At 33.9% G+C, this 16,058-nt stretch overlaps 1 protein-coding gene across 2 annotated transcripts in view; it reads right to left on the bottom strand.

The window, feature by feature from the left end:
- The window catches only part of NTN5 (netrin 5), a 70,550-nt gene extending 54,713 nt beyond the window's left edge, over positions 1-15,837 (bottom strand). For both annotated transcript variants that reach the window (XM_072426544.1, XM_072426543.1), the window contains exon 1: positions 15,595-15,837. The gene's annotated coding sequence lies outside the window, so the exon portion shown is untranslated. The remainder of the gene's footprint in view (positions 1-15,594) is intronic.
- Between the last annotated feature and the right edge of the window lie 221 nt (positions 15,838-16,058).

Genomic DNA, 16,058 nt, shown 5'->3' on the forward strand with positions numbered 1-16,058 from the left:
ATATATATATATATATATATATATATATATATATATATATATATATATATATACACACACATTCTAGTTGGGGTTTGGATCTGGCAAGTGGGAAAAGGATCCAGAAACAAAAGATCACTTCTGATAGCAGTGATCTATTGATGCAGAGTGAGGCAGTGGGACAGAACTGTTACATCTCTATTAAAGTCTTCAAAAAAACACTAAAAAGCTGTGACCTTCCAATGTGACCTTCAAATGTGAAAAACATTTATCAAATAAAAATCACAGACTATTTTGTAGAATATTGGGAAGCCTAGGAGTTGATCATTACAGCTCTTGGGTTTAGGGCTGGACTTTGGATGTCTCAATCCAGAGCCCCCATACAAGAAGGAAGATCGGTGACACTGTAAGGGAAGTTGTGAAGTTTGATTGTGAAAAAAAATCACAGCTTACTTTGTAGGAGATTAGGAGATCAAGGTTCTTATTATTTCATCTCCCTTGGGATCTACCAGAACTGCTGGGACCCAGAAAACAGCCACTGTCCTGGTGCTCTTTTTAAAATGAGTGTATTCTATTCATTTCAATAATCATTTTAAGTATAAATTCTCACAATATGCTTATGTAAAAGGTTGAAAATGTTTGTCATTCGAACGTAAAGATATTTTCAGACTTTAGATATGCTTCAAAATACTTGGGACTAATTTTATAACATTTTAGTGTTACAAAACCCTTTAGAAATTCTTGATAACACAGTACACATACTCATTATTCCCATGTGTTAATGCTAATCTTTGACAGACATTTTCAAGCACTGGTATTGTGAACGATAGCTAGTGTGTAATCGGCTATGTTCAGTCATTTCACTTGCTTCTCATTTAAAACAATATCCTGCTTTAGAATTAGTCCAAAGTTCTCCTTTAATTGACTTTTGAAGACTGTTGAACGCATATGTTAACCTTGGAATCAGAAAATATTTTAATTTGAAATGAAATATTCTGAGCTTTCTTGAACATGAAAGACAATTATATAGTGAAGATATGCAGCTGGGGCATATTTTTTCATTTCATTGACAAACATATACTAGAAGTGTGAAAGCGTCATACATCATGTTGACATTCTGCATATAAGAGATGCCATTTGTGAGATGTCATTCTCCTGTGAGTTTTGTCCGGAATCTTACCACTTTGGGGGAAATGCTGGGATGATTTGCAATGTTTCCACTGGAGCAACAAAAAAACTTTAACCTCCTGAGCTGTTCATTTCTGTCTGGATTTATATGTCTAAAAGTGGTACAGTGTTTTTCATGAAAATTTATTTTACAACATAATATATTAGTATGAGTATAATAAAAATTCTAAACACAAAATCATGTCAAAATAATAAATTTAAAAAATTAAATATATTTTTTACATTTTTTACGAATTTTTTACAAAAATAAATATACTCATACTATTAAATTATACTGTAAAATGAATGTTCATGAAAATACAGTGTACTCCTTTTACACATATAAATGTACTGTATTGCATTCAATACAGGTATTTTGTATTGAATGCAATACAAATAAATTTGAATTTCCCTGAAGAAAGAAGAAGACGAGGAACACGAAGGAGGACGTCAGCTGATCAGGTAAGCGCTTTATTTAGCACTGTTTTTTATAGGTTTACCTATTCCAGTTACCGCTTCCAGCATCTTTTTTCTACCCCGAGTCACACTGGGGGTTACCGCTGGGGAGGGTAACACCCAACTAAATGATGACCGGATTCAGGTAATTCTGATAAGCCCTCAATACTATTGGCTCATATTACAAAGCTAACACATGAAGGTAAGGTTGGTAATTTAATAAAAATATAGGTGTAAGTTATTTTTAAGGAGCCCAATGGGATTCAATTTGGAGATTGCAGTCACAATGCTTTATGAGTGTTTGGGTCAGATGCACTAAGACTCTCCAAGACTGGAGACATTAGACTATAATGAAAGAACCTGGGTGATCCAGCACACCTGGAATGGATTTCCTAAAAGAATTTCCTATGATTTGGTAAATGTTTTTAATCATTGACCAAATCCATTTCAGGTTTGCTGGATCACCCAGGATCTCCCATGATAGTCTATCTTCTTCAGTCTTGGAGAGCCTTAGTAAATCAGGCCATTTACATCTGCCAAATCTCTACTAGAATTGAAAAAAGCAAGCCTCACTTCCAAAAAACATTGGTAAATAATTCACAAAGCTTTAACACACCTTTAGAAGGTTCAATTTTTTAAGATGCCGAGGACCTAATGGCTAGGAAGGAACAAAAATGGACACATCAAATAAGTGTCATTTTTTTAAATACATGACTTGCTCCTAAATAAAGCTTTTTGAATTGGAAAAAAAAACTGTTAGATAATGCCATTGGTCTGTCAGCGTAGCATACAATTGGCTAGGAGGGCACACATGATCACTGGATTGTAAGGTCTTGGGCAGACAGGCTGCGCCATGGAAATAACTGCCATTTTTCAAGTTGGGATTACTAGCCAATAGTCAGTCAGCTGTGATGTCACGGTTACCATAGCTACACAGAAATAGACTGCAGAGATGGAGACATAATCCTGCCCCTGTACAAAGCATTGGTCAGACCACATCTGGAATATGCAGTCCAGTTTTGGGCTCCAGTTTACAAAAAGGACATTGTGGAATTGGAGAGAGTGCAGAGAAGGACAACTTAACTAATCAAAGGAATGGAGGCGCCCAGCTATGAGGAGAGATTAGCTGAACTGAATCTATTCTCCCTTGAGAAGAGACGTTTAGGCTCTGGATAAGGAAGGGATTCTTCACTGTAAGGTCTGTGAAAATGTGGAATTGCCTCCCTCCCTGCAACTACTATAGATTGCTTTAAGAAAAAGATAGATGCTTTTCTAGAAGCACAGAATATAACTGGGTATTAAGGATTTAAGGATTTAAAATTACAGTGACTGTTGATCCAGGAAACATCCGATTGCCTCATGGAAACAGGAAGGAAATTTTTTCCCCTGTTGGAGCAAATTGTACCAGGTTTTTTTTTTGCCTTTCTGTGGACCAACATTTAAGGGGGGGTATGATCACTCTGTATAAATATTTAAATGGTCCATATAAAGAACTCTCTTCCCCATTATTCACTTTGAGATAATTACAAAGAACAAGAGGGCACTCTTTGCGTCTGGAGGAAAAGAAGTTTAAGCTCCTGATAAGGAAGGGTTTCTTCACTGTAAGGTCTGTGAAAATGTGGAATTGGCTCCCTCAGGAAGCAGTTTTAGCAACTACTATAGATTGCTTTAAGAAAAGATGGGTGTTTTTCTAGAAGCACAGAATATAACTGGGTATTAAGACTTTAAAGTAACAATAGCAATGACTGTTGATCCAGGGAACATCCGATTGCCTCATTGAATCAGGAAGGAATTTTTTTTCCCCTGTTGAAGCAAATTGTACCAGGGTTTTTTTTACCTTCCTCTGAACCAACTATGTCTTATAGGGTTTTATATGTGGAATATGTTTATTTCCCTAGTGGTTGAACTTGATGGTCTTTTTTCAACCTTACCTACTATGTAACTATGTAACCACTGTAGACCTGTATATTAACCCCCCTAGCGGTATTCCCGAGTGGATTTTCTAGGCAAAAATTCGTATTCCTGAGTCACACTTGGGGTAGCTTTTATCTAAAAAAAAACCCACTTACCTTGTTCTATTGCTGTCCCCCAGCGTCCTGCTGGTCCCCGCAGGTCCTGGGGAAACATCTTCCTGTGATCTCTAGCCGCGAAGTGCAGAGGTGAGATCTACAGGGTTTTCCGGTGACGTCGGTGCATGTGTCGGTGCGGGCGGGAGGATCGGCAGGAAATTCAAATATTTAAATATTTTTTAATTTTTTTTTACAGATTTTTGTGTTTTGTTATTTAAAGTTTATTATTAAGCTTATTAAATATTGGTGAGTTATGCCTAAGAATTACAGCCTACAATGAAAAATAAATTTCTATGCAAAAAATTGTACCGGTTTTGCATGGAAATTTGGACGGAATTGAACCACTAGGAAGGTTAAATAGACATTATGCTAAGTCCGGTATTTGTGTGTTCTTTCTTCAGTGGTGTTCAGTAGTTCATTGGTGTGGTCTGAACATGGACGATCAACGAACGACCGTACACACGAACGATGTTCAACGATCGTCGCCCAATCCGATCCGCCGGTCCGGTCGTTCGTTTCCAACAATTTTCCTCGTTCGTCGGCGTCGTTGGTTACTTTTTTACGAACGATTTTTGAAGAAAGAAGACATGTCCCAAGGAGCTGCTGGGACCAGCAGGACGCCAGGGGGACGACAACAGAACAAGGTAAGTGTGGGTTTTTTTATGTTTTAAGGGACCCCGAGTGTGACTCGGGATTACCGCTTTTTGCACGTAAAATCCATCCCGAGTCAAACTCGGGAATACCACTAGGGGGGTTAGGTACACAGTTTAAACACATATATGTTGACTGAAATACAGAACATGTTTCCTGGCGAAGGATTTTAATGTTGTTCAATCTTTTGATTTACACACAGTAAGTAAGTAAGAAATTACCCTTCCTGAACGAGCAATGATGTGGCTTCCTATGTAACCTCTCCACCTTTGGCCGCCTCATTGGACATTGGATTACACTGGCTGTCCAAAATAAAAATTCATTGGAAGGCAAAACCATAAACATATGTATATATATATTTATATATGTATATATATATTTATATATGTATATATATATATATATATATATATATATATGTAAATGATTTATTTATCTGCCAGCCAGCCAAGTAAAAAAAAAAACTGAAGCCTTTTATTTAACCAGCTTTTGTTATGAATAAAAGTAAACCTTGATTGGAGTACTTTCCAAACAATAAAGTTTCAACATACAAAGGATTTATTTTTTCTTCACCTATGCTATATTGATATACGGTCGAGCATTTGAAGCGCTGATGTTAGACATTATAATCAGTTTTGATGTTGTATACTTGATTTAATTTCTTTTAGAGTAAGCTTTGGAAGTTTTCCCAATTCTCTCCACTGGGCTTCTGTGTCCCTGACTTCCAAGATCGATTCACAGTGCTCTTACATTAAGCAAGCCATGGATTTCCCACAGATAAACTCACCTGACAAAAGGCATAAAATGTTAGGTCTTTTAATGTGATTTTAAAAGAAAACAAATCTGTAAAATCAAACTGAAGAATCTAAATGCTAAAGAGCTGTTTGTTATAAAGAGTTCTGTATGGTTATTGATTAAAGCTTTAATATGTAAAGGAAGGAAATATAAATATAGTATTTATATTAGTTAAAGATGAATAGCACCAAATTTAAACATAGTCATTTTCTTTATGCAGTATTTTTTCAGAAATACTCAAATGGCATCCAGCTCTGCTATATCCATACCTTTTATCCTTAGTCCAAACTTTAGGGTGGTGTTGAAAAGTTTCAATACTTAAAGCTATACTCCCTTATATTTCTCTTCATTCTTTGGGAGTGCTATGGCTTATGCTGGTCAAGGAGATATTGTGGTCTTTCACAACAGTCAGTGGTTTGTCCAGTACTGTGATTAAACTGATTATCCTTAGAAGCTTAATGCAAAACTCAATCGATTTACCAAGAACAGGCCTTGCAGGTGCAGTATCACATGTCCCTACCATTCAAGAAAATAAAGTATGGCCATTTAGTCAGCCATTCATCACAAATTCTAATGCTAAAATGTGCACTTGTTTAAGTCAATATGGGAAAAAAGAAGTTATCACCGGACAGTATTATCTGGAAGTCAGAAGAAAATTGTAAGTATTAGAAGATTGTGTGTATGCTTTCAAACATGTAGTGTCATCATTCATCATCTACTAGCTCCCCATAAAATATCTCTCAGATCCTTTTGATTTATTCTCACCCTTTAGTGAAATTAAATGTGCCATACGACCTGCATTTTTATAACTGCTGTGACCTTGGTCTGATTTTACCAGGATTTACTACGTCTGTCTGAAAGTTTTTTTTTGTTTTCTTGTTTTGTTTTAACCAAGGAGATAATTTTTCCCATGTTTGATTTTTCCATATCCGTAAAAAGATGTTGTTCTTACACATAGTTCACAGCAGAAGCACTAAAGTTATTCAAGTTGTTCTCAGCCCCACAGTTTCACCACTAAGAACACTCACTCTGTAAATATATTTTAGATAAGATAGCTAGATAAGTAACTGGGGGGTCAAACATTTGTATTTGTTGAAATAAGTTAGTTAGTTAGAGAGTTTCCACTTGACTAGCAGTTCTTGTGCCATTGGAAGCTTGAGGATCCTTTGACTCGATTTTAATCTCCAAAAAGGAGATGTATATTTAAACTGTCTATGGCATCTGGGTTTGAGCCTGGACCACAAAAATTACACAAAAACCTTTTTGCTATTTCTAGTGCTCAGCAACTGATTCCTTTTTGAAAGCACATTTGAACCCTACATTTTAATTACTGTACCAAAGTCAGGCTGCATAAACAGTAAAGTATATCAATGTAAAATACTATTTTTAAACTGTGCAGGTATGTTACAATTTGAATCTGGAACACTGCACAAAATACAGGGATCTGGGTCTCCAATGGTTGGACATGCCACCCCTGCACAGTGCTCGATTAACTATATTGTTTTAGAGAGAAAATCCCTAGAAGCAGTTATTATGCACCCAGGCCCCTTACATTTGATATTTTTGCCCTACTTATTGTTTTGGTTTGTCTATCAAGTAATAATATTGCCAACAGGATTAAGTGAACTATCCATATAGGATAAAAAATTATTTCTTAGCATTAAAGAAAGAATATTATGTACTTCAATCTGTAGCACAGTAGATACTTTGCTTAAGACTTATTTCTGTAAACATAAAAATGTAGGAATTAAGAAAGTTCTAAGATACTGCTACACAAGCTGAAATCATATTGCTACTTTATTTACATTGGAGTTGAAAGAGTTTAAGGTAGCTGAACCACAGCAAACCAACATCTAAGAAATGTCATGACAAAAATCAAAAACAGTTTTCATGGGTCATCGGCTAGGAAGCTGCCATTTTCCATCCTGCCAGACTGTTGTCATGTGGAACTGTTTGAAAAGAAAACATATTTATTTCCTTAACATGCTTATGCACAGCCCCTAGTAACCGTGAGATGCATATGTGGGTTTCGGAATTTTTTGAAGAGCCAAGCGGGCATATCAGTAACAAATAGCGAATAGCAAAGATAATAATACCCCTTATAGAGCCAGATCAAAAGCATGTAGTATCCAAGAGAAAGTACTATTCGTACCATCTGGAAAGAAAGAAGGATTAAGAAATAAAACTTTTTTTTCAAGGAGGAATGTTGACTTCTATCAACTACAGACCAAATACATTCCCAGCTAACTTTTTAAATGAATTGACATTACTTTACAACATCCTACACTGAAAAAGATGAAATATTATGAATATGTGATTTATTAAAATAAGTATATTAGGGGTGTTTACATTTAAATATTTTAAAGATTTCTAAAAAAACTTGTGTTTGTACTTTTAGGATTTGTTTAACATTTATTAGGCTCTTTAGAATGTCTGGTGAGTTTCCTGCACGAGAGAGCTTCTAATTACTGAATATGGAAGGCATAAGGATTTTAATTGAGTTTGTAAAACTATCCCTTATTGACATTTTATTCTTGTTTTCACATTACATGGTTTGCCTAAAAGATAGATAAGGAAGCTATACTAGTACGCATTCCTAATTAACCAGGTACTCAGGTTACGATTTACTACAATTTTGCAAAAATCAGATCCACTCTGTAATAATTAACACTGAACAGTAAATGATACTAATCGTAGGGTAGCGAATATAATTGAAGCAAAATGACCTATGCAGATATAGAGATAACATGTGGAGCTGAGCTGCTAAGGAAAGCAGCAAACCCAAATCACAGTACAAACTTCAAATATGCTTTAGATTTACTTTTTATGACCTAATAATTAATGTTTTGGTAAATGTCTATCATACATTTTTTATTTTAATAATTCAGCATATATTTTACAAACTTTTTGTCAGAGCAACTATGGTTCACATTTGCAATTATACTGTAATAAAAAAAAATTGAAATTCTGACTTATTTTTAATCTAGTGCAAACTGTTTAGGTCATTTTTTCTACGAAAAAAACACTTTTTATATTTGGATTTCTAGTTTTTAGAAGGTCAACGCAGACTATACATACAATCAACAAGAGACCAATAACTTTATGCAATGGTCAGAAAATATGAGAGAAGTTTTACAGATTTCCAAACTATACCCGTTAACCATGGGAACATTTTGAGATTTTTTGAAGATAAAAACAATGCAAGATATTTAGTAATAAGTTTTACTGTTTTACTGTGAACAAATATACATTAACAACGTTAAGGAATAAATAGACAAGAGGTGAAATCTGTTAATCTGTTAAAAAAAGAGGTGTTGTTAAAGCTTACATTATATACCCATGCACTTTTACATCTCATTAACCTCATCATACAAAGGTTACATTTATTATTTTCACACAAATCACTTAATAACGTGGTATTAGTTTTAGTTTAAAACAGGATCCCACAGCCCAAACAATTTCATCCCATCTTGTATTACTTTTAAAGTTTAAAATATAGGAAGCCTAACTGTGAACATTTTATTTTTCTGCAACCAATTTGAATCGTTTCTATTTAGAGAATCAAAAAATGGAAATGGGTGTTTATTGAACCACAAGGTATACTGACTACTATTTCTGAACACATTGCTATTTTCACACTTTTAAAGAATGAATTTTTGAAAATTTGAGCAATACTAGTGCTTGAAGTGGACCTATCACCAAAAATGTTTACTTTATACAAAAGAGTAGATACCCTTTTTTATAAGGTAAAATGTATCTTTTATTTATTTATTTACAGTAAATAGGGGAACCTCCTTTCCTTCTGTCTTTTCCGCTGCAGCACACTTTTTTTCCCCATTTTCAGCAGGCTATGTCACCCAATCTCGTGCCTGCGCAGTGCAAGTTTGGATGACATAGCCAGAAGACAGAAGAAGAAGATGGACGCGCCCAGGGGTTCCTTTACATCGGAAGGAAGGAGGATTTAAACTTTGTTGGACCATCTCAGAGGATCCTTCCCCTTCCTTCTGTGAGTCTTGCATAGAAAGTGAAAACTTCCTAATGGAACATTGGCCACAAAAAAACCTGAACCTGTTTGCATTTTTACCTGTTCCATTCAAAATATAAAGAAAAAGCTACACTTTAATATTTATTCATCTGTTACAAATTATTTGCCACCAAAGAAACTAAAGTATTTGTATTTCGCTCACTAAGTTTAATTCATACAATTTTAACATTCTGTGCACTTATTGCTAGGTTATAAATGATAAAAACTCAATGTGGCCTAAACATTTAGTACTACAAGGAAAAGGAACACTTTGTTCTCTCATACAGGTTCTGCTCTCACATGTTCATCATTGATGTTTTTCAGAAAAAAAAATCCAAATATAACTAAATATTGCTGTAGCAATAGCAGTATTTATATGCTTTTATTACCCAGCCAGTGGACACAAAACTGACAGTTTAATATCAAATTGTTTGTGCTATATGTGTGCATATAATACAGATCATAGTACTCAACATGCAATTTTATACAACTGTAGAAAAACGTCCAGGATGGCCATCATCATCTGTAAATTAAGGCCAGTCTATGCTCCTGACATACCCTTGGGCTTTATATACTCACATTGGACCTCTTCTAGTAAAGTGTAAAGTAAGATGAACTGCAGTGAAGTAAACCAAAACGAATATTTATTCAGTTCAGTTGCTCTTCATTGTCAGATACTTTAGTAAATCAGGCCCACTATGTTAGTTTACTCAATGAGATTTCTGGAAAAAGCCTCCATACCTGGGATTCTCAATGGACTCTAGAGACAGCTGACAGCCATTGTTCCTTTGAGAAAGCACTAAGTGCTTTGCTTTGTGTCCAAATGAAATTCATGTATAGTGCTGAGTACCTTGTTACTTTATTAACATAGAATAATAAATCTGATTTCTCTAGGTGCCACTAATAATGAATTGGACATTGATACTATTTGGTCAGGCTGAAAAAAAAACAAAAAACACAAAGGTCCTATTAACAATACTGATCTGTAAAAATAATTCCACTCAATCAACACAACAGCCTATGAAAAGTGCATATGCTGTGGAAAAAGTGCACTCAGAATAGGAATGGATCAAAGAATATGCTGGTTTCACAAAAGTGTGCTACATGTTTTTTAAAGTTCCAGGCTCCAGCCCAGGTGAGTGAAATATTATTATTCTAGAAGATTTAAAGTGATTATTTCAGTCACAACTAAAAAATAAACAGGAAAAAGATGGCCTGTAAATTGTACTCTAGTAGAAAAAAAACTGATACCAATATATATTTATTTTATTGTTTATATGCTTTCATTATTATTCTTGTGCTGTTTGCTAAATTAAATCTGAAACATAATGCAATTGCAACTAATTTCTGAGAGCAGGAAGTACATAGCTTTTGGGAAAGTTTTAAAAAATGACAAGTCAACCAGAATGTGTCTGTGCAGCATCAATTCTTATTTACCAGAAGTATGAATGATTGTAATATCTGTAAAATGAAAGTCCCCTGACCCGTTGTGTTACCATGCACACATTGAGGTTATTAATATGCTTTATATGCGTGCTATTCCTTTTCAACTCCCCTGGAGCAAATTGTGATGGAACATTTGTACGCATTATAACTAAGTTATATTAATGATAAATCATCTGTATTTTCAAGAAATGATTTTCAGGAGGCATAAATTAAGGAAAGAGATTTTTTTAGAAGACATACAATGGTAGAATAATTGTGGATTTGCAAGTAATAATTTCCTTTTCTTATTGCAAGTGTATTCATACCTGCTGTACAGTTTTACCATTTAATGGAGAAGAACAGAACTCAATATTAGCACTGTTGCACATTTTTTAAATATTATATAAGTTTTTATGTGTGTAGGCCAATGGTACAACTAATTCAAAAGCCTTATATTTTTCTTCTTCACCCAAGGTCCATACCAATTTTAAAGCAGTATATACTTCTGATTTACTCATATATAGAGCAACATATTTGCTAAATTCCAAAAAGGAAAACCAGTAAATAAAAAATCCCAAACTCCTCCGATTAGAACATTTTTTTATATTTATCAAATCTATTGCACAAATAGACCTCAGTAGTTTACACACACACAGTAAAATAATTTCTAAACAAATGTCCTAACAGTGAGGAGGAATTATAATTTTATACATAGAATATTTACTAGAGATCTAATGTACTAAAATAAATTAATTTTGGAAACAGATCCTGTATTTATTAATTTATCAAATGATTTTAACAAGCATAAGGTATTTTGGTTAAACAAATTTATTTCATTCTATAGGTTTTCAGGTTTATTATATTATCCTCTTTTAAATGTTTGTGTGAGCTTTAGCTAAAGTTATTTGTTAATCTTCCTTTTGAGTAACAGAGTAGGCAGCAATCAGTGCATATTAATATAGTCTGGCCAGATAATGTTCACGCTGAAAATAATTTCTGCAAGTGGTTACATTGTTATATGACATGCATACAATTCCATAATGTTCATGTCAATAAAAATGTATATTTGATGTTGGTAATGACAGTGGTTGTTCTGTTTATGATGGTGGCTTTGGCACTATATACATATTAAATATCTAAGGAGGTCATCTAACAATTACTGAACAATGGATCAGAACAGCAGACTAAGTTAAAGAATAATTTCTCGGAGTACAGCAATTGTGCCTTGCAAAATCTGAGGTCTTGTGTTTGAATGCCGTCAGGACCTTAAGATCATGGATTTTTTTTCCCCCCTGTTTACATGGATTTCATTGGAACAACTGTACCTAGATCAAGTATTTGGGAGATTGGCTTTTAGTGCAGACATATTGCCATATTGTATGTTGCAAATAAATTGTACATTAAGGCTTGTAAATTAAGGGAGGGTTAGACCTTTTGTCAGATTTTTATCATCTCTGTTTTTATTTGTGACTGTTGTCAGCTAGTAAGAAAAGGGGGATAAATAAATAAATTGTCAGGCCAAAATCCTTCTATGGGGAACCTGTCCCTTCTTGTAAAATTTCCTCTTGTATCTCTAGGATAGATAGTGAAGAAAAATCTCCCCAGCAGAACACAGACAGCAAATAAATAAATAAATAAGGGTTTTAGCCTGTGGCTTTCTAAAAGTACACAAAGGTACAGAGTAAACACAAAAGTACACAAAGGTTGTGGCGTTATGTACACAATAAAAATACACTGGTAGCAGCATAATAGTTCATAATAGATACTTGTGTAAATTATAATAGCCAAGTTCAGGTTTAAGGTAAATGGGGGTTAAGTGCAGCAAGGTGGCTCAGAGGTTAGCACGCTTGCCTTTGCAGCACTAGGTCCCAGGTTTTATTCTCGGCCAAGATATTATCTGCATGGGATTTGCAGGTTCTCTCTGGGGGCATTAGATTGTTAGCTCCTGTCCTTGAAGGACAGTTAGTGACCTGACTATGGACTTTGTACAGTACTGCATAATATGATGGTGCTATATAAATACTGTGTAATAATATGGGTTAGAGCAAAGGTAGAGAAGTACGATGAAGTTTTAAATATAAAGAAGATATATATAGAAATATAAAGCGTAATACACTGACATTTTAAGTTTTAGGGTGTAATATAGAGTCCAATATATATATATATATTATATATATATATATATATATATATATATATATATATATATCTCACAAAATATCTGAAAATGAACTTTATTCTAAGCAATATAAAAGTCCACATGTATAATTCCATATAGATTTTTTTTTCCTTAACATCTTCATCTAAAGTTTCGATTGTACCCGAATAATAATAGAGACTTCAAGAGAACTGACCCTTTTATTGGCAGCAGACACCTTGCAGAGAAGTACGGGCAGTCTGGGATTAAAGAATTGATGTTGATCACTATGTAGGAGTCCAATGCCCTTGTGTAACTGTCATCCTGTTTCCATCTGAAAAGACTGAGTGCTTGAGTTACAAAAATAGGATGTTAAAGATTTGGAAAGTTTGCCAAGTTTAAAGAGAACTAAAACCTTTGAATTGAAAGGGGGCTGTCCCGCTTACACTACTGTACATTTTCTCAGGCAGAAAACGATTGAGAGGACACGCAAGAGACATTTATACCAGGAAAACAGGACCATTTCTGAGGTCGCTTCTTGTGTTACCAAGTTACGGAACATTGTTCTGAATGATCGACTGTGAAATCACGGTGTTACTGGGTGTGCTTCACACAACCACAACGTAAAACCAGAGCTCATCTTTAGGACCATTCTTTCTAATAATTTATTCCGTTTTGCATCACTGGCTGTTTATGCTGCTTTGGCTCACTTAGTCTGAATTGTATTTCCGCTACCGTGATGAAAATTAAAATAACTGCATGTGAACCAGGCAAATGACTAGTTACCATGAAATGAGAGATTAATACTTATGACGTGTTAAGGAAAACTTTTAGGATGAGCTATAGTAGCTCATTTTGTAGGACGATATTATTATCACTTATAGATTCCATACATTTCCTATAAAAAAGGGAGGTCAGAAAAAACTGATAATATCTAGTTCTTCTGTTTTAGTTAACTTTTCCAATGCAACAGCATCACAGAATTTGTAATATTATATTTGCATGTATACCTTTATTATTATTTTCATGCACAGCTTTATTTGTTTGTCCTGTGCCTTAATCAGTTAACAAGTAGAATTTTTAGTATATGCAGAATTAAGATCATATATTTCAGGTATGGTGTTTCAGGTAATATTCCATTATGATTTTTATACAGTTTAGTAACCATTTACTTTTTACAATTGTTAATGTTGCTGTTTTTTTGTGGTTTTTACTATTAAACTTTTATTTCTAATTATTTGAAAACTTCTTTTGTTTTAGGAATTAATGATAATTGTATATCCAATTTTTTTTTCTATTGAAACTTTGATCATTTTTACTGATCATTTACTAATTTATTGTGTTTGTATAGGATCTATAAGGTCATAATACAGACAATGCTATGCAATCATTTTCATCTTAGCCCATCAATATACTGCATATATACACAGGTATAGTCCACAGTTCTTTGCCTGGAATTCCAAGCACAAACACCATTCCAGCACTTTTCATTCATAACAACTCTATTTGATTAGGCAGCAGTACAAGCTCTCCAAACACTAGTCTAGTGATTATTTAGCATGGGTCTCCCTTTGAAGCTTTGAGTTTGTATGTGGATTGCAGTTAATATGTAAACTAATAAACGCAATTTTTTAAACCTTTAGCCTTAAGAGGATTACCAAATAGTCTTACATTTCTCAATTTTTTGTCTACAGTTCTCAAATTAGTCTGTGTTTAAATTGAAAAAAAAAACCTACAAAAAAACCTTCAAAATAAAAAAAATTATATTATGACTGTTATCATGCAAACAAGCAATATAAATCTACAGGAATATTTATTGGTTGTTTCTTTGTCAAGTCAAACTTGGCTAATTAGTATAGATATCTTACAAATAGATGTGCAAAACCAAAATACATGCTTAAAAATAACCAACCTTGCTACATTTCTTCTAGTTAAAGTATCAAAATCATCAGTAACTTTTCTACGTTTGTCCACATTTAAAATAAATAAAATCATTACATAGTCAGAAACTAGGTACAAAGAATTGTTTAAAAAATGTTAAATAAATGATACATAAAAATTGCTAGACCAAAAGATAGATGACTTAAACAATGTAACACCATTCAGATAAAATCCAATACATTATGTGTGTGTGTGTATGTGTATACATATATAATAATTAGGCAGCAGTACAAAAAATATATATATTTATATGTATATATATATATATATATATATATATATATATATACTTTTACTCAATACTAATACTAAATACCATTATATATATAACAAAATTAGGTATAAAGGGTTTTCCTTACCCATTTTGGTATTTATTTTTTTATATATATTTACCAATTTATATTGGTAAAGATACCAATTTATATTGCAACTATAAAAACATTTAAAGGTCTTCCTAGTTTATATGCAACATTGTGATTTACCGCACAGCTTTAAAGAACAATTAAACAATTGTTCTTCTACTACTTACAGAGTGATAAATATCTCACTTATACTAGATTCACAAACAGGTTATTAGCACAGATTTATACAGTGATGTGCATTTTACAAAACATTAACCAAATCTAATTGAAACAAGCCGCTCCATAAAAAGCATTAACTATTTCTCTGATTTTAAAAGGTGTGTTTTGACTGCACAAAGTTTTGTCCTCTGGCATTACACAAAAGTTCTTAAAGTGAAAAGAAAAAAAGCTTCACACATAATTAACTTCACCTTACTTACTGTGTAGTGAAAACAGGATAAACACTGCTTAGGGAAAACTAAGACATAAAAGGGTTAAGAGCAACAAGCAGGGAAAGAAAAAAGAAAAAAATATATTCAACAAATAAAACAAACTAAAAAGTATATTCCTGGCAGCAAACATCATCACAAAGTTGTATGTGTCACTTACCATTTTGCTGACATCTGCTTTCATTGAAGTGTACGGTTTTCGTGGTTTTAATTTTCTCTCATTTGGTTTAAATCAGCCATAGCTTTGCTAGGAGTTTAAGACAGAACATTTCCCTCCCTCTTGCATCCCTGGAAGCATGTCTGACACAGCTTAGGCTCTGGATGGATGGGTGTAGTGGATAAACTTGAAGTGTGTATTCCTTTTCTAGGCAGAAATGTTTGAAGAGCTCAACCTATTGAGGAGGGTTTGTTTTATTTGATACTGGGGTTGGATGGTAGTACCATTCAAAGGCACAAAGTAATTACATCACAGGAGGGGGGGACTGGGTGGAGCTGTGTGTGTCTGTGTTGTGGGGGGGGGGGGGATACTGAAAGAGGAAGACAGATGGGGAACACTAGTATAGGTGATGGTTTTGTAAATATACTGTTGGGAGAATGAGCTCATGTCAGCTTCATAATTCCCAG

This window comes from Pyxicephalus adspersus, chromosome 11 (genome assembly GCF_032062135.1).
Source record: "Pyxicephalus adspersus chromosome 11, UCB_Pads_2.0, whole genome shotgun sequence".
Taxonomy (NCBI): Eukaryota; Metazoa; Chordata; class Amphibia; order Anura; family Pyxicephalidae; genus Pyxicephalus; species Pyxicephalus adspersus.